The sequence below is a fragment of the Podarcis cretensis genome (genome assembly GCF_951804945.1).
Source record: "Podarcis cretensis genome assembly, chromosome: 5".
Lineage (NCBI taxonomy): Eukaryota > Metazoa > Chordata > Lepidosauria > Squamata > Lacertidae > Podarcis > Podarcis cretensis.
In genome coordinates, this window is record NC_137174.1 from 72,969,209 (window position 1) to 72,996,579 (window position 27,371).

The 27,371-nt window shown below is 41.0% G+C and overlaps 1 protein-coding gene and 1 long non-coding RNA gene across 2 annotated transcripts in view; one reads left to right on the forward strand and one right to left on the reverse strand.

Annotated features, from left to right (window-relative positions):
* Positions 1-27,371, forward strand: part of LOC307216094 — a 387,485-nt gene that overhangs the window by 251,523 nt on the left and 108,591 nt on the right. The window lies entirely within an intron of this gene.
* The window catches only part of IRS1 (insulin receptor substrate 1), a 57,227-nt gene continuing 43,549 nt past the window's right edge, over positions 13,694-27,371 (reverse strand). The window contains 1 exon segment of the mRNA XM_079975843.1: positions 13,694-14,744. The gene's annotated coding sequence lies outside the window, so the exon portion shown is untranslated.

Below are 27,371 nucleotides of genomic sequence, written 5' to 3' on the forward strand. Positions count from 1 at the left end.
TCTTTCACCAAGTTTCTGGAGTGCTTTCACATCTCTCAGCCAAAGTTCCCAAGAAAGTGTATTGAGGAAAAACTTGCCTCCATTAGTAAATCTGCGAAATTGCCTGTGAGGCCAATATATGGGAATACAAATATATACACTGTGTGAGGCTGATAACTGGGGCAAGCAAACAGAATAGAAAGCGGAGACTAGAAAAAGCTTACCTCTTTTTTTCAGAAGAAATGGAATAGCTGCAGGTATGTACAGTAAGAAATCCATTGTGGTTACCTGTAGAGGATTCCCGTGTTTGCAGCCTGTTTGTCCCATAAACCCCATTCAGCTGTTCTCCCCTCATGTGACGACCTTCAGGACTTTTTGCATTTAACTTCAAATTTGTGGTCCTTCTGGAGCAGGTCAAAAACTGGAGGGAAATGTGTCATCCATGAACAGAATGGGGGGAAATGAAGTTTTATTTCCTGGATAAAAGAAAGTGATGCTTCTGCAAGGTCAAACCGAGGAAGATATCAAGGAATATTGTGGAAGGAGGTACCTCAAAGTATTTGGAGAAAAACAAGAGGGATACTTGAAACTGTGTAGAGTGCTGCTATACTCATCAAGCTAATTATTTTTAAGTGTATTGATAATGCAAATTTGTGCAGAATGCTGCAGTCAGCGGCACATCTGGACAGGTAAATGCACATATTGTATTACAGTTGTGCTTAGGGATCTGGCTGTCTATTTGCTATTTGCTATTTATTTGCTATATAGCCCTAAACAGCTTGAGACTAGCAGACTACCTCCCCTGCTGTAGGCCACAACAATCTTTGCATTCAGCAGGGGAGACCCTGTTGGACATACCAGCCGGAAACCTCACAGAAACAGGCCTTCTCAGTTGTAGTGCCAACCCTCCAAAAAGCCTAGGGCACTAGGCCCTGTAAACCTTCTGGGTGACTGTGGGTGTGTGATGACGGTTTTCCTTACCCAAGGCTATTTATGCTAAGGCTGGCCCTACACATGTGCAATACATCGCCAGAGTTTACAGGATACTGAAAAGGTACCTCTGCCTGGTGTCCGCAATAAAAAACCATCTACACCTTTCCAACTGGAATAGGTTGGAGCACAGCATTTATTAATTGCCTCTGTCAGAAATCTTACATTTGGTCTCCTCACTGTTTGGCTTAAGTCCTATAAATAGGGTATGTCTGGTGTTTTTCCCTTCAGCCTCATAACTATAAACTGACTGCTGGTTGGCTTTGGAAAACATGAAGAACATTATCCAGGGAATTGTGTAGCCCTATTTGATGGAAGCTTGAAAGTGGATTAATTTCAAGTCAGGCTCAGTTGGCACATTTAAATATGTATGTTTTAAACCCATTTGTAACAGGTTCATCTCCTTGAGCCTTAGAAATCAAAAGCCTGGCTAGCTCCACGTCTGCAATTATTTTAGTTACAGTTAGGCTGGCATCTATTTTTAGCAGCAAATTGTTTCCCCGAGATGAATTTGTCTGCTCATTAACATTGGAGGGATCCTCTGGCAGAGCTTACTGTAAGATTCTCTTTCAGCTCTTACCTATACCCATCAATTAAAAAATAAACAAAGTCTTCATTTTTTGAGGGAGAGGGGATAGGAAATAGTCTACCAAGTCAACTTTTTATTTCTTAGAGTAGAGGTGAAAGCAACGCACCAAAATAAGTTTTCCAGTCCACTAGAAGTGTCCCATCAAGGAATGTTAAAAGCTGTATCTAGACATAAGCCTGAACATCCCATGTATAAAAATTGGAACAGGGACTCACATACAGTGGCATAGCGTGGGTTGTCAGCACCCGGGGCAAGGCAAGTAATTTGCGCCCCCTAACCCATGGATTTGCGCCCCCTAACCCGTGGATTTGTGCCCCCTAACCCTAACCCCCAGATGTTGTGCCCGGTGTGGCCGGCCCCCCCTGCACCCCCCACGCTACGCCACTGCTCACATACCACCTCCAGTTACAGATAGGTAGCCGTGTTGGTCTGCCATAGTCAAAACAAAATAAAAAAATTCCTTCCAGTAGCACCTTAAAGACCAACTAAGTTAGTTCTTGGTATGAGCTTTCGTGTGCATGCAACACTTCTTCAGATACACTTCTTCGTATCTGAAGAAGTGTGCATGCACACGAAAGCTCATACCAAGAACTAACTTAGTTGGTCTTTAAGGTGCTACTGGAAGGAATTTTTTTTATTTTATACCACCTCCACACATCCTTGGGTGTGTGGGCTGCTCTTCAGACAGTTACAGACTTAGTGCAAAGGTCTGAGAAGTTTTTGAGTATTCATTCATTGAAAGCACTTAGAAGCTCTTTCCATGATCAGGAACCCTGCAGAGCCTAAGCACATTTAATCAAACAGTAGTTGGGTAAAGTTGTGCACCCTTGCCCTGTCCCCATCTTTACATTTTACATGTACAGCAAAATCCCTGGGCATAGCTAAAAAAACCTTCCACATTCAGGTTCTCACCAAAGACTTTAGGGTATAAACATGAAGCAATTTGAGCTACAAAGTTGTTGGAGAAGAAGAGGTATTAGAAAGTCATGAGGGAATCATGTTTTTCTCCAATCTCCCTTCTGTTTCCCATCATGCCAATGAGCAAAAACAGCCTAGGACACTGAAGGAAGATCAACTGGGGGTGAAAATATATCAGTAGCTGAAGTTGCTTCATGGCTGGTGGAGTTTGGGGGAATCCTAAACTCCCATTTATTTGTGTTACATGTTTAGTTTTTTTAGACCCTAATTACCAGATAACTGAAGCCTCATCTCTACCATCCCATCTGTGATTGGCACTGAAATCTGAGGATGTGGCTCTGCCATTTCACTGAGCATCTGAAACTTACAAGCCTTCCACACAAAACTTTTTAAATGGGTAAAAGTCAAGGGGTTCGTACAGAGAAAGGTAAAGCAGCTGATTTAACTGACCCGGCAACTCAACAAGTTACAATTCCATTTTCAGATCCAAAATTTCTTGGATTAAAAGTACAGATAGATCTAAAACAAGAATGGATGGTTTCTGTTTCCTCCCTGCCTGCCGAGCAATTTTAAAGTAACTTTGGAAAGGCTGGGCATCGGAATGCTCTCCTAATCACGACCACTTTGCAGTTGGATCGTTTCAATTTTGTGATAAAGCGAAGCTTCAAAGGGAAAAGGAGCTGGAATGTGAACTCCCCCACTCCCTCCTGGACTAGGCTGGTTCTAGCCACTTCCCCCCAGTCCCAGCAAGCACATATCTGGGAAAAAGTAGTGGGTAAGGGAAAGATTCCACAGACCACTTTGCCTCTGAAAAGTCTGCTCCCTTCACTCCAGGCTCCTGGACATGGGTTTGTTGCTGAACATCTAGCTTGACAATCTAGCCCAAAACTGTATCCTGGGGTGTGGGCAACCTTTTGGGCCTCAAAGGCCACAAGCAACAGTTGGTGGGCAGTTGGGGGATACATGCCAAGGGGCAGTGGGGGGAGGCAAAGAAGGAAACCCCCTGCAGCGGCAGGCCAAAAAAAAAAAGTAAAAACAGCAGCGAATGAAAACATGGCAATAGTTGGGACACTGGGGGCTGCACACGATACTCATATGTGTGTCCAACAAGCTGTGGATTTTCCACATGTTGCCTATCCAATACAGCACATATTTCATATTTCTAGATGCAACGTAATGGTGACTAGAAGCAGGCCACTCCAAGCCCAGGTCCTTTTATTCTGGCTAGATTTCACCTCGGCTATACTGATGATAGAAACTCTGCTATCTCAGGGAGAAGAAAACATCTCATTATCCTCTAGTCTTTCCTTCCAAATGCAAACCCTTGATTACAGGGCTGAGGCTTTAGGCAAACAGTGCCTGCCAGCCTACCCACTGGCATGAATAACTTAAGGGATTTTGTTACATTTCTGGCAAAAAGAAGCACTTGTGTAACAAGCCATTAACACAGAGGCCTAAGTGAAGACAGAATCACAAGGAGGGGAAAAAACGCAACTTAAAATCCAGCAGAAGCTATAACCATGGAATGCCTCATAAAAGCACGTCATTTTGCTGTTTCTCGTCTACTTTCATTTAACTTTCAAAAGAGTTTGAAGATTTCAAAGGAAAGCTACATGGGGAAAGTCACACATTACCTCAAAAGTGCAGGAAGCTGCACATTTGAGAGCATGCCAAAGTTGACAATTAGATGCCACATTTTACTGAAGACTTCTCCTCTCCCTCTCCCCTTTCTTAGACATTTTCTAACACCATTGCCTCCCTCCACCCCTCCTTCAGCTTGGAAGTCAGTGAATGAATTCCACATGTACTACAGTTTTGTACTTTCACAGACTGCTTAAAAGCCGAAAGTATCAGATTTCACAGTGCTGTGAAGAAGCTGGAAGGACTTCAAAGCACTTCTGAAACATCTATTACTTTATTAGAGTGGGACAATAGTTTCTCCGTAGAAGGTTGAAACGATCCTGCTAATCTCAGCTGGATTCAGACACCTACCTAAGTATATTCACACGCCCTCAACCTCACCACAACTATGTCAACCCATCTGACATGTCACAGGCAGGAACAATGACCAATGCAGAAAACTGAGTCAAATTTTGCCTCAAACCTTCCACAGGTATCGGGGTGTTGCTGTTTTTTATTGAGGGAAAATATCAGGAGTGTGGCATTGTTGTTATGGTAAAGGTAAAGGCAGTGGCGTAGCGTGGGGGGTGCAGGGGGGGCCGGCCGCACCGGGCGCAACATCTGGGGGTTAGGGTTAGGGGGCGCAAATCCACGGGTAAGGGGCGCAAATCCACGGGTTAGGGGGTGCAAATTACTTGCCTTGCCCCGGGTGCTGACAACCCACACTACGCCACTGGGTAAAGGACCCCTGGATGGTTCAGTCCAGTCGAATTCGACTATGGGGTTCGGCACTCATCTCCTCTTTCAGGCAGAGGGAGCCAGTGTTTGTCCACAGACAGCTTTCCAGGTCATGTGGCCAGCATGACTAAACCGCTTGTGGTGCACAGAATACTGTGGCGAGTGCCAGAGTGCATGGAAACATTGTTTACCTTCCCACCACAATGGTACCTATTTATTTATCTACACACGCTGGTATGTTTTCGAACTGCTAGGTTTGCAGGAACTGGGACAAAGCAACAGGAGCTCACCCCATCACACAGATTTGAACTGCCGACCTTATGATTGGCAAGCCCAAGAGGCTCGGCGGTTTAGATCACAGCACTACCTGTGCCCCACATTGTTGTTATAATGCCACTTTAATGCCACTTTAACAATGGCCTGGGATGAAGAATCCTAAGGTAAATAGTTGGGTGTTTGGTTTTGCTTTCATGAGCATTGTACAGTATGTACTTTATTGTAAACCAAGGACTTCAGATGAAGCTTGAAGGTCATTCATATAGCCTAATTGTACCAGCAGAAACATCATCCAGGACTTCTGTTTGCTTAAATGAATAGCTCTTCTGTTCTACTGAACAGCTGGGAAAGATTGCTTGTTGTTGTTGTTTGGTTGGTTGTTGTTGTTAAAATCAAATAATTTCACATATTCTTGGTGCCTTTGGGGTCAAATAATTTCGACATATTTGGCCAAGGGTGACTGAGGCCCAAAGTATTGTCGGGTAAAAAGCATGGTGATGTTTCTCCAGAACGTTCATCTATAAGCAAATTATTGCAGTTTGGCTTTCCATTATTGGGATATAAACCATCTCATCCTCTGGCAACGTTGCTTATCAACATCTCCTATAGTCTTTGACTACTGCCTATTTTTACAGCAGAACTTGTATCCTTGTTAACATTTAGCATAGGATTTCTTAATTCAGGGATAGCTAATCACAGCACGGGTGATTCTATGGAGTGATACTGGGTGTTATTTCTTCTCTAAGACCACAGGGGGGTTATCACTAGCCCACTCAGACCTTAGAAAGTTGATGTGAATTTTAACCCGTTTTAGTATTCTAACTTTTTGTATGTTTCAAACTATTGCTGTACATTTTTCTTGCTTTTCTTGCTTTGTCCTTTTGTAAACTGTTTTGAGGTTTGTTTGTTTGTTTGTTTGTTTGTTTGTTTTTAAAACCTGTAGGGCTTGCATTTGTAAGGTATGAAGGGCAGATGTCATACTCATGCCCAGGAAAACCCTAGAGAGTGTCGTTCTGTGAATGACCATAATAATTGCTAACACCAACTGATCAAACTATAAATCCCAAGACATTTTGCGAAAGCTACTACAGTGATGTGAATTTTACATCTGCAGTGTAGATACTCCCATGATATACTTAATGGAACTGCTGACTTTTGAAAAAAAAATGGTTGCCAAATTTGGGGTACATAGGAATCTAAGAAGCAGCTTTATCCCGAATCAGATCACTGTTCCATCTAGCTTAGAGTGTATTGTCTACACAGATTGGTCAAATCTCTCCAGGATTTCAGATAGATGTCTCTAAGAGATTGAATCTGGGACCTTCTGCATGCAACAAAGATATTTTGCCTATATCCTGGATCATAAATACCACATACTGGAAGCCGCAACTAACAAGAGTACTGCTAAAACCAGCTCCACTCTTTCAGAGAACTCGTGTTTTTACAAATCTTCCTTAAACAAACCCTTTCTTCTAAAAAAAATAATAATTGTCTGGCTAGATGATGTGGATAGATTTTGAAAGTACAGTGTAGCTTCCCTTCTCAATGTTTTCTCCAAAACTTTAGTAATGGGAAACTGATCAAAGGCAAATGACATCTCAATTTTCATTACTGCTATAATCTGTCTAGTAATAAACCAGTGTCCAAAGTTCAGTCGTGGACACTGACCATTCATGGTTTATTACTAGACAGATTATTGCAGTAAAACTATATGCCGCAGAGCCCCAAAAGTTATTTGAAAGTGACTGCAGCAGATACTGGGCTGTCATATGTTTACAATAAATCATTTTCCTTTCCTACATGATGCTTCCCTTGTGCGGATGACTTCATATAAAAATATTCACCAGCAAACACCACCCGCAGGAATGGACATTAGTAATACTTCAAAGTCTTTTAACAAATGTATCATTTTAGCATCTGGACCAGCCCCACTACTTAGTAGCAAACTTACCACTAGGTAAGCAAAGCAGGTTTGAAACAAAAAGTTGGAGTTCATGTGTGCATAAGATCCTTGCCCTTTTCTTGTTTTCTAGAGCTTTAGGAAACCCAAGTTAAATGATATCTGAATGACAAATGAAATGCCAAGTTTTCATGGACTTCATCAGATGTGGATTTCATCAGATGCAAGTAGGGATAAAAGCAGTATCCCAAGGAATAGCAGTACCTAATTCATGATCCTAGTCAGAAGCAGAACATGATTATCAAAAGATTCATCACATAACTCCAGCATGATGCACTTTGTTTTGAATTTCTGCCAAACAGATTTGATAAAAGGCTATGCTCAGAAGGCAAAATGTCTTCCTTGTCTTCAGCGTTTTTAAGTTAACATTAAGCATGACTTTTGCTGAAATAGGTATGGTATACAACTGGCTGCCAACATTCCTGTCAACTTTTAACATTGTTCAGTATTTGAGGAATTTCCCCCAGCTGCTGTGTCCCATAGGCCATGGGAATGTGGTGTGTGTTTTGAGGACATTTCTAAATATCAAGCCAAATGATGGGCTTCAACTGGGTCCTACTACATGGCAAATAAAGACATTTATGTGACTGACTTTATTCTAGTCAATAGAGAATACCAATAGTAAATTCATTTTGTCCTGTTTTCATTGTACATTCACTGAGGTAATCAGCCACTTTTGCTTTGCATTACTTTTGATATATTGTGGATGTGACCATATCCCTCTAAATGTACATCTGGGAGTTGTTTGGATGGCAAACAAATGAGATCACACCGGGATGATGAATTGTGCAGCCACTTAAATCACTGATACACAATCCTAAGCACATTTTGGGATGAATTAACGAGGGGAAATGACTTGGAAAAACACTTATGTTAACTTCTGATCATCTCATCAAACGTATTAGCTTTGGCTGAAACTAAAGAAGAGAAATTAAAGAATAGAGCTGGACCGTAAAGAAGGCTGATCGCCGAAGAATGGATGCTGAAGAATGGATGCTTTTGAATTATGGTGCTGGAGGAGACTCTTGAGAGTCCCATGGACTGCAAGAAGAGCAAACCTATCCATTCTGAAGGAAATCAGCCCTGAGTGCTCACTGGAGGGACGGATCGTGAAGCTGAGGCTACAATACTTTGGCCACCTCATGAGAAGAGAAGACTCCCTGGAAAAGACCCTGATGTTGGGAAAGATGGAGGGCACAAGGAGAAGGAGACGACAGAGGACGAGATGGTTGCACAGTGTTCTCAAAGCTACCAGCATGAGTTTGACCAAACTGCTGCAGGCAGTGGAAGACAGGAGTGCCTGGCATGCTCTGGTCCATGGGGTCACGAAGAGTCGGACACGGCTAAACAACTAAACAAAGAAGAAGAAGAAGAAGAAGAAGAAGAAGAAGAAGAAGAGGAGGAGGAGGAGGAGGAGGAGGAGGAGGAGGAGGAGGAGGAGGAGGAGGAGGAGAAAGAACTTATAAACTGGAAGCATTTACATTTTCTGCAAAGTGCTTCATGCGTTCCAGGAATCCAACGTAACGGTTGCCTGATATAAAATTCTAGTAACCCATGTTCACTTGGTTTCCAATAAACAGGTGTGGTTCAGCACAGGCATACCTCAGAGATATTGTGGATTTGGTTCCAGACCACTGCAATAAAGCAAATATCAAAATAAAGCAAGTCACACAATTATGATTTTTGGTTTTCCAGTGCATATGAAACTTATACAGTGGTACCTCGGGTTAAAAACTTAATTCATTCTGGAGGTCCGTTCTTAACCTGAAACTGTTCTTAACCTGAGGTACCACTTTAGCTAATGGAGCCTCCCGCTGCTGCCATGCGATTTCTGTTCTCATCCTGAAGCAAAGTTTAACCCAAGGTACAGTACTATTTCTGGGTTAGCAGAGTCTGTAACCTGAAGCCTCTGTAACCCGAGGTACCACTGGAAGAATTTGCCTAGGAACATTTTAGTACTTTAAATTATCATTTTCCATACATAGCTATAGCTTTCCACACAAGCAATGGAAGCAAAATAATTCCTGAGAATTTTTCCAGAGGTAAATTTTGAAGGTTGACTAGAACTGCGCTCCTCACCATCTGAATGAACATAGTCCAAAGAATCTTACAAAAAACAACAACCCAACAGTTGTGAAGACATAATCATTAACCAACATCTGTACAGCCTGACCCTGCAAGTTTACTTGGAACAAGGCCTAGTCAACATATGCAGCGGAACAGCACCTATTCAGACTGCAGGCAGGCAATCACATTTTTAAATGTTTCTGTATGTTAAAAGCGCTCTACAAATTAAAAGCAACAATATAAAACAGTACAGTAGGCAAAGAGATGAGCTAGACTAGTGCCTCTTTCCTTGATGACTTAGTCCTCTGTTTCCAGGGTGTTTTGCAGGCTAACAGATTGAGGTTGAAACCTGACAAGACAGAAGTACTGTTTTGGGGGGACAGAGGGAGAGCGGGTAGGGGGGGCTCCCTGGTCCTGAATGGGGCAACTGTGCCCCTGAAGGACCAGGTTTGCAGCCTGGGAGTCATTTTGGACTCCCAGATGTCCATGGAGGCACAGGTCAATTCTGCATCCAGAGCAGCTGTCTACCAGCTCCATCTGGTACACAGGCTGAGACCCTACCTGCCCGTGGACTGTCTCGCCAGAGTGGTGCATGCTCTGGTTATCTCCTGCTTAGATTACTGCAATGTGCTCTACGTGGGGCTACCTTTGAAGGTGACCTGGAAACTAATCCAGAATGCGGCAGCTAGACTGGTGACTGGGAGTGGCCATCATATGACACCAGTCCTGAAAAACCTACATTGGCTCCCAGTAAGTTTCCGAGCAGAATTCAAAGTGCTGATGCTGACCTTTAAAGTACTAAACGGCCTCAGCCCAGTATACCTGAAGGAGTGTCTCCATCCCCATCATTCAGCCCGGACACTGAGGTCCAGCTCTAAGGGCCTTCTGGTGGTTCCCTCACCACGAGAAGTGAAGTTACAGGGAACCAGACAGAGGGCCTTCTTGGTAGTGGCACCTGCCCTGTGGAATGCCCTCCCACCAAATGTCAAGGAAATAAACAACTATCTGACTTTTAGAAGCTATCTGAAGGCAGCCCTGTTTAGGAAAGTTTTTAATGTTTGAAGTTTTATTCTGTTTTTAGTGTTCTGTTGGTAGCCGCCGAGAGTGGCTGGGGAAACCCAGCCAGATGGGCGGGGTATAAATATTATTGTTGTTGTTGTTGTTGTTGTTGTTATTAAAATGAAATGTTCTCTAGTTGTCATCTCTAGCAATACTGTTCATTCTATCTCCTCTGCATTGCATTACCTTATTCAGATGCATTTGGTCCAAATCCCATTATGTTCAAGGGGAATTATCCTCAAGCAAATAACTGCAGTCTTACCATAGCTGCAAAGGGTGGGTGGGTGGGGGAACCCTCTTCTTCTCTAATAAGCACAAGGAGATTGTGAAAATGCAATGTTGCTCTAGAACTCCTCTAACTAAAGTTTGGAGCATCCTTCTGCACTTTGGACATTAGAGCTTGGTGCTAGATCTGTTAACAAAGGTATCAACCGCATTCATTGCTACTACAGCACATGCTGCAAGTGGGTTGTTGCCAAATATAAGCCTAAACTATATTTTGTAAAAATGAAATCCACTTAACGGGAAAAAGATACTTCTCATCAGCAAACATTCTTCTACAACACCAAATCTTATGTTCAGATTCTTAGCATATCAGTACACTTATTAGAGGAGCAAACCCATGATCCTTAATTTATTGTTGGTAAAGATTTCCGTAGATATGGTATTCAAGATATGGTTCTGGTAATCAAACATAAGCAAAAAGAAAAGCAAGCCAGATCCCATGGTCACCAGCTGCAGTTTTACTATAGTTTCTAACTCTGGGACAGTGATAGCGTTCCATGGCAAAGACTCTTGTTAAATGTGCCAAGATGTAGTTGCAGATATTTTTCTCAGAGCAGCTTCTGTTTTACCTCTGTACATGCCTGCTGGATTTTGGAATGTGTCTTGTGGTTCCTGGATTGTGTAGATAGGCTGATGTTCTAAGCGTAAAACAGTTTACAGCCGACCATGGTTGGTAGTAGTTTTATGGACATGCTTCCACAAGCTTCAGATGATAGCTACACTTTAAAAAAGAGGTTTTCAAATGATGAAAAGACTGGTGGCCTATTGACACTGAGATGCAATTGTGGGGTTTTTTAAAAGGTACCCCCCCCCCAAATGCTAGTCTTCTTCATAAGGCTGGCATATGGCAGATGTCTGTGTTTATTCCCATAGCTTTTGGGATCAAAGTTGCTGTGGTTAAAAGCAAAATTGTGAATGATAGAAATGCCAGGCTTTTGTCATTCTATGTTGACAGCATTATGGCTGATGTATCCCCACTTTCATTTTTGAAGCAATCAATAAGGTGGTTTAATGGCAGTATCCATCCAACAAGTGGTGTTCAATCAGATACACACCAGAGATACACTGCTCTTCTGGAAGTTATTGCGGTTACATTCCTTCCAACTGGAAGAATGTTGTATTATAGGGCTTGACTGTTGAAAGCTCATCATGTATATGCATCAAGTGATAGGCTTGGAGGCAAACATAGCTACTTGAAGGATGGGAGTTGTAGTCCAAAACATCTGGAGAACACCAGACCACACTTTAGGGAGAAACCATAGCTACATGCAGTACAGTGGTACCTTGGGTTAAGAACTTAATTCATTCTGGAGGTCTGTTCTTAACCTGAACCTGTTCTTAACCTGAGGTACCACTTTACCGGTAGCTAATGGGGCCTCACACTGCCGGCGCACAATTTCTGTTCTCATCCTGAAGCAAACTAACTTCTTAACATGAGGTACTATTTCTGGGTTGGTGGAGTCTGTAACCTGAAGCGTCTGTAACCCGAGGTACCACTGTATCTTGGGTCCCGGGTATGATGTCCATAGACAGCAGTGTCCTCAGATATCCCTCTTAGCACCCATCAAGGTATCATGCCCCTCCCAGGTTTTTTAAGAATGGGGGGTTAGAAAACTTTGTTTAAAACATGGGTGGTGGGGGGCTGGCTCAAAAGCCAAATGAAAGCATCCAGACACAACACCTTACTTCGCTTTCCCCGGAATGCCTTGGACTGGTGTGTTTTAACTGCTTTTGGTAGAGGTTGTTTGGTTGCAGTGTTTACTTATGTTTTGTTTGGTTCTTCTTTTCTTTAGTTTGTGGATGCATTGCCTAGTTTTGCTTGGGAGTGTTATGCAAGTTTTGGGGGTGTTACCTGCTTTTGGCTGTCTCCTTTTTGGTTTTGGAGTGGGTACGTTTTGTGGGGGGTGTTCTGAACATCAGTTTTCCGTCTGTGGAATGGGCATTTCTTGGTGCTCATTACAGCTTCCCAAAAAAGTTGAGAACTCTGAGGTTACAGAATGTGCAATGTCTGGTATTCCAGATTTCTGTTGGAACTTTTCCACCCCACAGATTCTGATGACGTGTTGCACAGTGCTAATAGGTGAGGCCTCCAGAAATGCATATAGTTGTGTAAATATTTTTCAAAAATGAACAAAAAATGAGGGCATACCCTGATGAATCAGAATGTTGCCATCTGAAGAGTCATGGCAAAATAAATAAACCCACTGCTCTTTGTAGTATGTGTATTCTTACTGCTGAAATTCAGTATAGTGGCACTTCAGAAATTACCAGTGGAGAACACTGCTGAAAACATCTGAGGCCCAAATTATGGCTAGGGGTGCGGGGGGAGAGGATATCAGGTTAAAGAAGGGAATCAATCTACCATAAAGGTTTCCTGTGCATGCCCTATTCAAATAATGAGCAGCTATAGTTTGCAAAGACTGGGTTATGTCCAAAGTCTAAGGATCAAAAAATGTTCCAACTTGTTTCCTGGGTGCTACATTAGCAGAAAGTGAAAATCAATATGCTCCGTAAATGCTGTTTTTACAGTATCTCTATTAAGGTTCATCTATCTTAGATTTCAAACTGGATTCAATACACATCCAACTCGCTTGTTGCTCCTATTCTTGTGGTATAAAGACCTATGAAACCTGACTGTGAAAATAAAATAATCAGCACAATAGTTTTCTGTTTCAATAATAAAAGGGAAATTAAGGCTGCTGTCCTAAACACTGTTACATAAGAGCATGTCCCACTAAACTCATAGGACTTAGCTCGATGTAGATAGCCACAGGATTGCAGACTGATATACAAAACAGTGAAACAAACTGGATATACAAGACAGTGCAATAGACAGCAGAAGAATTACCTTTGACTCTCAAGAGTACAAAAAGGAAAATGAATATGTTGGAGCAATTCTTGCTTTTTAAAGTTATGGGAAGGTCTTCCTAACATTGAAGACATTTCAAAATTCTCACTTAATGGAATAGAAAAGGACCTCAATCTATCAGGCAGTGAGTAAACATAAATTCCAAAGTATGAGTGAAATTCTATAGAGAAGTGGTTTTTCTATTGAGAGATCTCATTACACAAGTACATTCAAAATATCGATTCTAAAGTAAGGACCTAACCCCACCACAGAGAATGTGAAGATACCTTAATATATGCATTAAGTACAGGGATACGTGTTTTTTTTTTTGGGGGGGGGGAGCAAACAAAGTAAGTAAGAGAAATAAAGATAAAACGGTATCTAGTTTATTATGTGTAGAAAGAGATTTCCAGAATTTACAAACACCCACATATTTCATTCCAGGGATATTTTGATTTAAAGAGTTCGCCCAAGTTTCATTTCTTCTTCTTCTATATATATATACAATGGAAGACTTAGATTTGTTTTTCTGATGTTTTCAAAGTTCCTGTGCAACCAACAATTTTAAAACCCACACTTGTAAATACCATGCACAGTTCATTTGCCTTTTCATTAATACAGCCTAATGTTTTACAGGAACAATACAAAATATTATTTTATTTTTGAAAGAATTCAGCTCAGTCACAGGGTTATCTTACAAATCATTAGATTGGTAAATATGACTGTACAATCCAGATCCATGGGCCCATTGATCCATATTATATTATATTCTGAATTACAATCTTAAAAAGAATAGTACCCTACTCTATTCTTAAATCGCCTTGTTTTTTAACAGTTTCCCCCACCCCAACCCCACTCTGTTTACAACAGAATATAGTATACCTCAGTTCCACATCAAAAAAAGATGTGCTGTAGGAAAAGTTACATTTTTAATTAAAAAAGTACATGTATAAATCAAAAACCTATGTTAAATATTTAATACTCTTCAACCAACATTAACAGTTTGTATGTAATAATTTACACTGATGATTTGTCGTACAGGTTTTTCAGCAGCAAATTAAAATGTCATGTCTTATGTAAATGAGCTAGTAGCATGCCCATTCTCACCATTTTATAGTGGGCACATGAGTTCACTGTAGCCAGCTAAGTCTTTATGGTAGAGGAGTAAGTAATCATAGACTCATTGTCCAGGTGTCACAGTGCTTTTGCTTGGCACAAAAAAAAAAAGAATAAGAAGAATGTGCAGTTCAGTCAACTAACTCCTGAGGTTTGTGTAAAGTAAACAAATTGAACTGGATGCATCGTACCCATCTACTGGGGAAGAAGATGTGAGGTCCTAGTTGTGATACACAAAACAGAGTCTGGATACTCATGAGTTCCAAGAAGGATTTTCTGAGGTTGTATAGGTCATCGATCTGAGAATAAAAGAAAGAAAGTTCATATAAGCAAGATTTTAAAACACCTAGCGCCATAAGCAAAGGTTAACAATAAAAGCTGATGCAATGCTCATACATCTTTTGCAGCTATTAGGACATCTGCAAAAATGACCATTCCGAATAAAGGTCTACATATTACATGCATGTCATTCATGATTCTTTCTTGGAGGGCTGTTTGAACAGGTAAAGGAGATCTTGGTCAGGGAGGGACAAAGAGAAAATGGCTTAAGGGAAGGACAAGGACTGGGAAATCCAAGTGTGAAATACCCTCTTTGTCTTCTCAACCCACCTCATCCAATCTCCACCCAAGCTAACATCACTTGCAGATACCTTTATCCATTAAAAACAACAACACATTTTCAGAGTGCAATAATAATGGAACTATACATAACAGGTAGTTGACTCTTCTGTTACGAGTACACACTACAATTGGTCAGACATCCATCAGCTCTCATGTTATGTTATTACATAGGGTTGGAGCCAGAATTTCCATGATCACAACTTCACTCACAGGACGCTCCTGCTACAGTAAAGGAAAAGAGATGATTTTCACTAGTTTCTCATCCCCCCTGCAGCCCCTTGTAAAACTTTTCTGGAGGGCTGGAGAACCTTCTGGAATGAAGGCACAGGAGGCTGCGAAAATTGCCTTTCCTCCCTCCAGCAGGAGTTCCCACTGGATCTCAGTCCATTCTGCCAAAAGAATGAGTATTTCAGCATGCAGAAGGAGCACTCCAGGTCCAGTGCATAGTTTGTAAGTTGAAGCAAAGTAGGGCTGGGAATGGGGGGATATTTTGCTTTGTAGGATTCAAAGCTAAGCACCAAAGATAATTGTAGAGTTTTTGTTACAGATAGGTAGCCGTGTTGGTCTGCCATAGTCAAAACAAAATAAAAAAATTCCTTCCAGTAGCACCTTAAAGACCAACTAAGTTAGTTCTTGGTATGAGCTTTCGTGTGCATGCACACTTCTTCAGATACACTGAAACAGAAGTCACCAGACCCTTCTATATAGTGAGAAGGTGGGGAGGGGTATTACTCAGAAGGGTGGTGGGATTGGGTGATTGGCAGATAGCTGTGATGAGCCTGTTGACGACTCTTAACGACTGTAGAGTTTTTGTGCACATTAGAGGTGATGAGTGGTGTAACTCAAGGAACCCAAGGATAACAAATGCAAATATGGATCATTGCATCTAAACCAGAGGGCAAAAAAATCACTGACAGAAAGGTGTTTTCTGGTACTGTACCTGGTTATTATTCTTCCTTATGTTAGCTTAGCTTTTTGATGCCTACAAACCTTCACAGAGCTAGAAGGACTTTCCCAAAACGTGACTGGCAAAAATGTGAATCAAAATTCCTACAACTGCTGAATTTGTTTTGAGTCGACTGCAGTGAATGATTTGCCTTTAAACGTTTTGCAATTCTCAACTAAACAAACCAAATTGCTTACGTCAAGTCTTAGATGTGTAAGAGTGACCTGTATGTATTTTAAAGACTGTTTGTTCCTAGAAATAGAAATAGAGCATTATTCCGCTTTAATAAAATGTTGAGACTTTCCACAGAGACATGGAAAGACTGAAAAGATTGCCTGTGCTTTATGCGCTAATTGCTCAAGAAACCAAATTTATTTTGTATGGCCCTTCACGTGAACAGGAAGCCTCTCCTTGCAAATGTGTGGTATGTTGTGAATAACACCCCGGAGAATTCTCTCACAGATCTTTTTACATACTTTCAAGCTTTCTTCTGAACTCCTGTTGCCAATCTACAGAAAAATCCCAACTGGAATATCTATAGGAAATATAACATAGCTTCACAGCTTTAAACTGTGTTGGGCCTAAAATTAAGGTAGTATTGCCATATTTTATTTAAAAGGCTTGTTAACAAAGAAAAAAATTGCCTCATTTAAACTGGGAAGGAGCTAGGTGTACACGGTTTGCTTTTCGTTTCATATCTGGCTCCCTTCCAGTATGGCTGAATGAACAAGCTTAGTGCAGGAACAAACTGTACCCAACAGAATGGTCACATGCTCTAACCTGCAATGGCTATACAATCACAGAAACAGAGAGTGAAACGTATAGCTCTGCCACGCAGGACAAAGCTTGTTGCTCTGAGATGTTTTATATAGCACCACACTTCAGCTAATGTTGCTCTCATCTATTTACTCTCTCCAAACATGACTGAAGGTACTTGGAAAAGAAGAGCAACGTCCCTCCAGGGGGGATAAAAATCAATGTTTTTTAAATTTAGATTCTTAATGTAAGTGTCTTTTAAGAATAACCTGCTTTAAATATATATGAGTACATAATACGAAACAAATATTCAAGTCTATACTAGCCATCACTTAAAACTAATCCATGGCCCTATATTTTGTCTGAGTTAAAAGCTGTTTTCTATGTAAAATGTGTGTGTGGAGAGGGGACAAGCAGAACAAGAAAAATGTGTGATTTCTGAGGTTTATCATCATAAGAATAACAGTCAGTTGTGTGCTCTGCATATCATTGGTCACTATGAGTATTTAAACTGTCCTGAAATTCCCCAGGAAACTGGTGCTGGTTTTAGTCCTGCATAAGTATGCATATATCATTTCTGTGCAAGTCCAGGGTTCTGAAAATTCTTGAGAACAGTAACTGGCTTGGTTTTATTTCTAAGTAAATACTTAGAAAACACCAAGCAAACACACGGGACTCCAAACACACACACACACACACACACACACACACACGATCTCTCGATGATCCCATGGTCAGGACAGGAAACCATGGGTTTGTCTCATCTGTAATTAAAATTTGCAATGTACATCACAATATTGGCAACCCCTTCCTCTTCTGCAACGCCTTCTATCTGTCTATATATAATACCTGCTTTTTGCAATGAGTGTGCAACATGCCTCATTGTGAGCAGGAGTTTAGTGTTGCTACATTTACCAAAATATTTTACAGCTGGCTCAAGATGATTATGTTCTGCTCACGTATCCCATGCTCGAATATCAAGGTATTGCCTACTGGTGATATATAAACACAAGATTTCTGCATGGGAAATCAGAATTTATCATGGACAAATCACCATTGTTAACAGTTTGTGTACTTTTGCAGAACCCAATATGGAAGAAAGAGCACACTAGTTGCTTAAGGGTATTTGCATGGGTAGGCAAACTAAGGCCTGGGGGCCAGATCAGGCCCCATCGCCTTCTAAATTGGAATCAGCGTGTTTTTACATGAGTAGAATGTGTCCTTTTATATAAAATGCATCTCTGGGTTATTTGTGGGCATAGGAATTCGTTCTCCCCCCCCAAAAAAGAAAATATAGTCCAGCCCCCCACAACATCTGAGGGACAGTGGACCGGCCCCCTGCTGAAAATGTTTGCTGACCCCTGGTCTAGAGTAATATCCTTGGGCAATTAATATGATGTTTAAAGCCTAGACACACAGAACAACTTCTGAAAATGAAGCAACTGAGAAGCAGCATGAGATGCAATCTTGGCATGCTTCTTGCACATCTCCCACTGCACAGCACAACTTTTACAGAAAAATAACAAAACATTGAAAAAGGAATTTAGCACGTGCAATCATGTAATTCTCAGGTATAGCTTTAGGGTGGTATATAAAACCATATTATTATATATTGTGACATATAATAGATGAATATACTGTTGGGGTCTTTTTAGCAACTTGACACATAAGATTGTTCACTTCTTTCTTGAGAGCCACCCCCACATACAGACAGGTTTATCATTTAACACCAAATACTGTTGCTTTCTGAATGCTAAATATGGGGAAATATTCTTTTGGTAAGATTTTAATGTGGGCTTTTCAAAACTGCAGTACAGCAACACCCTATGATTTAAGCTGATCTGATTCACACATACAATATACAATAGTGTTGCCTTGTGGACATTTGATATGTTATTAGTATGTAGTGGATGCTGCCTAAGAAACGAATCAAAAACTTCTGAGACGATTAGAAGTACTCCCATCTTTTAAAAATCAGAATTCTCTCCTCATTAATAGTAAACGAATTGTATAAGATGTTGAGTAAGTTTGGAGCAGAGCATCTTTCCCAGCAAAAGTTAGTGTTTGGATACCCCTATTGTTTCTTATCAACAAAGATCAGTGTTTCCTTAACAACGCGTAAAACTGTGCAGAGGACAGGAGTTTTAAGAGAGGGTTCTCTGACTTCAGTGTGTTGTGGTAAGGGTCGTTAACATTAATGACATCATTGTTGGCAGCTTGAAAATAGGGAAAACCTGTGTTTAATCCATTTCCTACTCACCACAGGCTTCAAGCTGGATTCCCCAATAATATGGCTTTGTGGCTGACTTTATGGAAGACATTGGTAATGCAAGAAAAATGTACTTGAAGGGGGGGGAGCTAACTTGCATCTTATACTACAAGCTACCTTTGACAAGTGGTCTCTGCTCAACATCTGCTGCAAAATACATGAAGATAACACTAATGCATGATCCAGCTGGCAAACCATTTCCCTTTTTCAAGGCTGTTCAACAAGAGGGATATAAGGCATTTACGTCATGTGCATAGTGCTATTGAAGTACACTTTAATATTACAAATATTCACAATGTTTACCGAATAAGCTTATTCACATTCATCTGTAAAGCTACAAAGATCTAAGCCCTTTTCTTTAAAGATCTCCTCAAGCCATTCAAGCTCCTGATGGGTATTCCGACTAAACACCAGGATGAACTTTCTGACAGTAAGAGCTGTTCGACAGTGGAATGGACTTGCTTGAAAAGTGGTGGACTCTCCTCCCTTGGAGGTTTTTAAGCAGAGGTTCGATGTATGCTTTAGTTGAGATGCCTGCATTGCAGCAGCTTGGGTGAGATGGCCCTCAACATCCCTTCCAACACTCCCAATTCTACGATTCTATTCTAGGGTACAACTTTCACATAGGCATTGTAACAAGAATTGCGGCGAAATCAAGTGGAATCTTCTTTTTCCAAAGACTGGAAATGTGTCGACGTTTTATTCACCCATTACTTCTTGCCCAACTAAGAACATGCTTCCTAGGTGTCTTTAAACCTAATGTTTTTCAAAACGATGAAAACACACTTACAAATCAAGAGATAAGCAGCAGCAACTTTGTTTTCCTTCCTTGCCTACTCAGGTTGATTCCCATGGGCCACCCAAGCTCAGCAATCAGGGCATAACTTCTAGACCCAGGAAGCTCGTGCGCTGCCATTTATTCTGAAGTAGGTCTCAATTTCCTCTAAGCCTCTGGGAAGCAGCCTGGTCTGGGAAAGCATACAAGCACTCGCCTAAGCATAGGCCTACCATGGGATTCCTCTTTCAGCACAGACCCTCACCATGGCTCTCCTGAGGAGTAACTTGCCTCCTAAGTGGCTAGGAAGCAAAGAGGACCTCCCATGGCCACCATGAGTTCCTTGGAACAGAGATTAAATAAAAATGTAAAAATAAACCATAGTAATAACCGTGTACCCAGAATTCACTTGTAACTGGCAGCCTAAAAAATTAATTAAACCCATTCACGATCCTCGACTGTTATGTTCTAGCCAGCAAGGTTGTTGGACAGCTCTGATGGATCAACTTCCTCTGACAAAGTTTGAGAGCAGACTAAGGCCTTTTATGCCCCTGTTTCCAGACTACCTTCTCCAGGCTCCAACCCTCTGGCCTGAAGGCAGGCACCTCTTTCATTCCATAGCCTCCTTCCTGGTGCACTCCCAGCACTGCTGGCCTGGTGATGTGTGATGGGAGATATCTTGTTCTTCAGGCTCCAGGGAAGAAGTCAATGAGGTGTCCAGACTCTGTCCCTATAGGCCTTGGGGGTCTAGGAGGTTCCTCTGGGAGTTATTGTCCAACCTGCTCAGGCACAATGGCCTCCCTATTTCCCACAGCTCTGGGCTCTGGCCCAGACCTGGTTCTCCCTCTGGTATCCCTGCAGCCTCTGCTGCTTATATGGGTCATGACATCCTCTTCTCTTCTCTTCCCTTCCCAAGTGCAATGGTCACTAGTTGTCTGCTATTCCCTCACCCTTATAAAGCAATTCAGGTTGCAATCCTATGCAATTACGTGGGAAAAATGATAATTGAGGTGCATGGGACCTACATCTGAGTAGACTTGTAAACGCCATCTGTGTATTTGTCCTTCTGTAGTAAAGTGTAAAGATCTTGCACCCCTGAAGCTTTTCCTCGGACTCACCGAGTTAAGGATAGGATAGCATATGATGATGGGAGATATGCCCAATTATGTCTTAATATAGTAAACTTTCTCAGTTGAGAGGTGGCCTATTTCTTTCTAAATCTGGCCTTGTATAAAGGTAAAAAGAACAAACTAAAGCCCTTAGGAGTTTACTGAGTGAGACTATGCGGAGAAAGGAAGGTGGTATGCAAGTACTCTCAAGTGTTAAGAGGTAGGCGGAAGTCGCTGAACACAGAAGTCAGGGTACAAACCAGGGAGAAAACTAAAAAAATGTAGAGTTGGAAAGGATGCCAAGGGTCATCTAGTCCAACCCCCAGGAATCCTGAAATTAATCTGCTATTGGGATGGAAAGGAGTCATCATTTAAGATGCTTTTAAATAATTCACTGTAAGGAACTTCAAAAATCATACAAAGACCTACACAGAAACAGGATGAGCTGTTCCTTTCTTGCTCAAGCAAGACGCTCTTATGTGGAAGTATACAGGCCTCTCGATTTAGCTATCAAGGTATTTTGGACTTCAGTGGGATTAACCTCGAAAGCAGCATGGAATTACTTAATCAGCTCACGCAGCAAGAGTTGAACTTGCTGGTGCACGTTTTCCCTACAGTTATTGTATACTTCAGTATCTGTTTCTGCACTACTTTCTCAAAAACACTAGCGACCTCCATTTCAAGAGATGACGTGAACAAATTTAACAAATAAATACATTTTACATTTTGAAGTAAATATAAAGTTAAAGGAGCACTTTAATTAATGAAGGTCAAGCAGACACAAGTCCAATTTTGATCGAAACATTAAACCATGAGGACACAGCTAACGGAGTCTGAATCAGATGGGATAAAACAACAAACATATTGCAGAGCCCCAGGTAATGTTTTGGATACAGCCATGGATAAAATTAAAACCCATTTGATTTTGGCTCCTCATACCAAATATGACTGAATAGAGGTATGTTAAAGCTATCTGCCTGTTAAATCATTTAGTGGAGTTAGCAACATTAACGAAATGATATTAATGGAATCTCTCACTTTTGGTGGTGGAAATTAGGTGGGAAGAGTTGGGTGGAAAACTGGTGAGGTGCAAGATTAGCAAGCTAAAAACACACACACACATATCAAATACATCATCATTTCTGTTTGCCTTGCTTTTGCCGCTGGAAACTAATTATCCAAATACAGAAGTCCTCTTCAGGCAGAGAGGTCATGCACATAAGTCCTGCTCTCAAAACGCACACCCCTGAAACAGCCTCAAAGAGGCTTTTAACTATAGACAGCTGAACTCTGAGCAATCAAAAATGTGGTTAAAAGCTCCCTTCAGACTTCTCTGTTCAACCTGCTTAAGACCTTCCCATACACTTACTTACTTATTCTTTCTTTCTTTCTTTCTTTCTTTCTTTCTTTCTTTCTTTTATACCAACCATCTGACTGGGTTGCCCCAGCCACTCTGAGTGGCTCTCAAAAAAATATTAAAAACACATTAAAACACCAACCCTTAAAAACCTCCGTGAAAAGAACTGCCTTCATGTGTCTTCTAAAAGTCAAATACCTCCACAACCACTGCTCCAAAATGTTGCTTGGCTACCCAAATGGGCTTTGAGGCTCAACTTCCACATCTGGTGGATGATTTAATTAAATTGGCAGTTGCCCCCCTAAAAAAGAAAATTTATTATGCTTTTGTACAATTCAGAGTCTAAAAGGCATGTGATTTAAAGAAGGGGTGGGCAACCAGTGGCCCTCCAGATGTTGTTGGAAAACCCCCACCATTCCTGATTGCTGAACATGCTGGTTGGGGCTAAGGCGAGCTGGAGTTCAACAACATCTGGAGACTCACAATGGTATTTCCTTAATTGTAACTAAAACCTATTCTTGCCAGAGCACATACAAGTCATATCATATGTTTACAGTATTAACTTGTAAATGAAACAACTTATTAAAACCAGCCGTCAGACAACCCACTTGGTGCAGACTACTCATCAATTAAAAATATGCAGTGTTGCCCTGCCTCCCACCTATGCTTTGAACTCCAGTACAAAGCAGATGCTTTTCAGCCTTACAGTAAAGAAAAAAAGCACCCAACTTGCCAAGACACCTTGAGCTGGCAAGTCTCCCATCAATGTTTATATCAAAATGTTGGGCTGCCATAATCCCTGGCACAAATCATCCTCTAGAAATGCAAGGATCACCAACAAGTTGATATGCTAGCTTAGGATGTTTCAAAACCAAAATCTCTCTCACACACAGAAAAACTGAAAACATACAATGGAAATTACAATAAAGGAGAATCCATCCCAAAGATGCCAGAGGAGTTATTTTATATTATTATTAATGCCCAATGTGTTTTGCCACAAAAAAGTCTCTCCTCACCACCATATTTTTCTCTGGTTTCTTTAGTTCTGATGGTTTTGAGCTGTTTACAATGAAACATTAAGTTCTTATGTTTATATATGGAAGAGGAAATATTTTTTAGTGTCACTAATAAGGGGAATTGTGACAATGAGGGCCTTACAAGTATGTGAGATTGTGTTTCAAAGGTGGTGGGTGGTTTGTTTTGAAGCATGATTAACTGTTGTCCTATCTTTTTGTAAAAACGTCACAGAGGAAGGCATTTATGGGCCAAACACATTGGGCATTAATAACAGCATTACCTCTCAGCATCCTTGAAACTGATTTCCCCTTTATCTTCACCATCCGTTTAGGATGACTGATGCTATCTGGTATTCATATCAGGCACTTCACTGATCACACAAAACAAATATTCATCACTCCCCCCCCCCATCAATTTTAAAGGTGTGGCTTATTTGCGGGTGTGGCTTATATTCAGGCCAATATGGTATATAAAGATCTAGAAAAGAGGATTCTTAGGTGAAAAAACAAACACAAAATGTCAAAGATTCATAGAGTTGGAGCAGGGCCTTGTACGTGATCTAGTCCAATCTACTCATGCTCAGCTTATGTGGGGAGAGCTTATCACCTTCTCCTCCACTGAAGTGTTAAATAAAGTAATTGATTTATAGTAGTAGCATGTGCAGTTTGTACTGAGGAAAACATCTTAGGATAGAGGCCACTGCAAAATAGTGAAACGAGGCTGAATAAACAGTTGCAAACTATTATTTTTTTAAAGAAGTATCAAGTCTACAAGTTGAATGCATTATCTTGGATTGCACCCAATATAGAGGTCAGCTCCTGTCTGCGCCAAAATGAGCATTAGCCTTTTTTTGGAAGCCAGCACAGGGCCCACACCGTAAAGTCAGCATTGATAAAGGCCGCTGTATAAAAAGATAACCTTCATAATGATCTACTGATAAGTATGCCTCCACCTGTTGTTAAAAGGCAGTTTGTGCTTTTATGCAAAGAGCTCTGACCTTCTATCCGGTTATTTATTCCAGAGTCAGCGCTGTGGTATCTGACTTTCAGAGAACAAGCGATGCCCTAACCCCATTGTAATTATCACAGTTTTGTTCTGGTCTGAGTCATTCATACATTCCTGAGTCACACACTTTCCATGCCAATAGTGTAGGAAGCAGCTACATGGGAGATGCCCAGCATTTCCTAAGACAGGGATGAGGGCCCTGCCTCTCTCTAGAAATGGTAAGACTACAACTCTCTTCATCCCTGACCATTGCCTTGCTGGCTGGGGCTGGCTGGTATGGATGGGAGTCCAACAACATCTAAATAGCCAGAGTTTCCCTGTCCCGGAACAGCAGAATTAGTAATAATTTTCCCCTGGAAAGCTATAGTTTTGAGCTGGTTGCCCTTACGTTCTACCTATGATCAATGCCCATCCCATCATATGTATAAAGTATCCATCTGCACCTTTAACACATCTTCACAAAAAGATCTTCTGATCATCTCGTAAGAGGAAGAGAAATCAGTCCGTCCTTCCTTCCTTCTTTCCTTCCTTCCTATGGGACGATCAAATTCCATTTTGCTCCCAGCTGCATCCCATAAGTGTGGCATGTTGTCAAGATACCTTTGCATTTGTCTTTCATTAAGCAATTTAAACTAAGAGAGATGGAGTCCAGTCATTGACACAATGCTTTTACAGGAAACCTCACCAATACTTTATCCAATGACATGAATACTTTCTTAAACCTAATGGAAAGGTTTAACCAGTAGCCATAAACTCCAGCTTCCTCATCCCTGCCCCTCAGCATGGGTCTGATCAGCACATTGCATAAGCAAGAAATTCACACAGTACTGCTGCAACTCCCATGACTGAGGGTGCACATTTTGGCACTTCCCACATAAAGGCCACGAGAGCTCTTGCTTCTGGCTCAAACACAACATTTCTTATGCATTTAAACCACTGGTGTGAGGAATAGCTGTATCACAACAACAGCCTGTTATAATTTTGAGACTATCCAATATTTCCAGATTCTTGCATTTTCCTCTGGTGCTTCCAGCTGATGAATTCTAGGCTAGAGAGTGTTCATTATTATTCCCCAAGGGCAGGCCATTACACTTTGTACTAGTAAATGTCATCCCATTTCGATTACTCCAGTCTACAAGTTTGTTCATCCTAAATATATTTTCCAACCAGCAGCTTCTCAGCAGGCTTTATCAAAGTTGATCACAAAGCTAAATGGATCCCCAAACCAATCCTACATCATTGCTTTCCCACTTCAACCCTTCAGCACTTCTTTCAAATCATAAAATGTTGGTGTTCTAGTTTCAGAGTATGAGTTATTAGTGCAGAATCTGCAACTTGTTCAACCACATTAGCGATGAGACACCCAGCTTCCTTATTAGCAGTTCCAATTGATTCATGTACACTGATGCTACAGTACTTAGCTCTTGTTTGTTTGTTGTACTCCATATTACTTATTCCTCCAAGGTGCACAAGCTACATACATGAATTTCTGTGCTCCCGTTATACTCACAACAACTCTCTTAGGCAGGCATAGGCAAACCCGGCCCTCCAGATGTTTTGAGACTATAATTCCCACGATCCCTGACCACTGGTCCTGTTAGCTAGGGATGATGGGAGTTGTATTCCCAAAACATCTGGAGGGCCAAGTTTGCCTATGCCTGCTCTAAGGTAGATAGGCTGAGAGACAGTGCCTGGCCCAAAATCAATCCATGAGTATCTGGCTGAGTGGATATTTAAAATGAGAATGTTCTGATCCTAGTCTAATACTCCAACTACAATGCTATACTTGTCTTATGCTACTGAATCCACCTGAATTATTGGACTACCATATCCATATCTAGACCTTGTCCAGCAGCTGTAATCCCAGTCTGCTACTGTTGAGGACCATTAGCTCATTAGATCATGCCACCAAACAGAGCTAGGTAGAGCTAAAATTCTAACCTAGAAATCCTGTCAACCTTATTTCAAAAAACAATGTTCAAAATGCTTGTAGACACATTTTTTTTACTCCTTCAAGTCACACAAATACTATGGTAACCCATGTTCACAACAACTCCTTTATCTGCTCATTCAGACATGTGCTTATACTGGCACAATTCTCTGGACTTTTTTATATTTGTGCTTCTGCCCATTTAAATTATAAAAAGTCCTTAGTGTTGACACAGTATCTTCATTTATACCCAGAACAAAGCACACTGCTGACATCTGAAAATACTCCTTAGGCCTCTACCAGTTTGAGATCTGCAGATGAAGGGTGTGACATAATGTGGTCATGTCCATTACTGCTATCTCCAAAAGCTTTCTTTAGCCAAACCCACTAAAAAAAGGACCTATCAAAATCTATCAACAGCAGAGTCCTATTAATCCAAAATTCCACACTACTGCTCAGGTTGCTAATATCCTTTTAGGGCTATTGCTTTCAACACACACACACACACACACACACGTGTACAAGGCATACATGTACACACATGTACAAGGCTGGTTACAAGGAACAGATTCCGTTTTTGCAGCAAATGATACCTTATATTCTTAACTGTTGCTAGCACAAACTTATATCCCTGAATAAATATGTGTTATTCACAATAATGGTATACCACTCTTGATTAGTCTAATTATAGATAATATGATATGAACTATGATCAGGATGTATACATGGCCTAAGGACATGGTGTTATTTGGTCATTTACATGGGACTTTTAACAGATATTGTAAATGAATTCATCACAAGCTCTGGGCAAGATCAAGTGTCCTGTTTTGAAGATCATATTATAATGATACTTGATATAAATGATGTCTTACACTACTTGTGTCATCCAAGTGGAAAAAGAAACTCCTACACCTGCTGTATCATCACCACCAAAGACATGGTCAATGAGAAGCGATTTCACAATGGAGCTGTAATACAATATTTGTACACAACTTTCACCTTTCAATCACTGTAAACAGCTTATTCTTTTCCAGCACATTCCTGGTGCATTACAACGAACTATAGGTAGGTTTCTGACACATGTTGCCTATGTTCTTTCTAAAATTTGTATTAAACAGCTATCAACATTGTGTTTTAATGT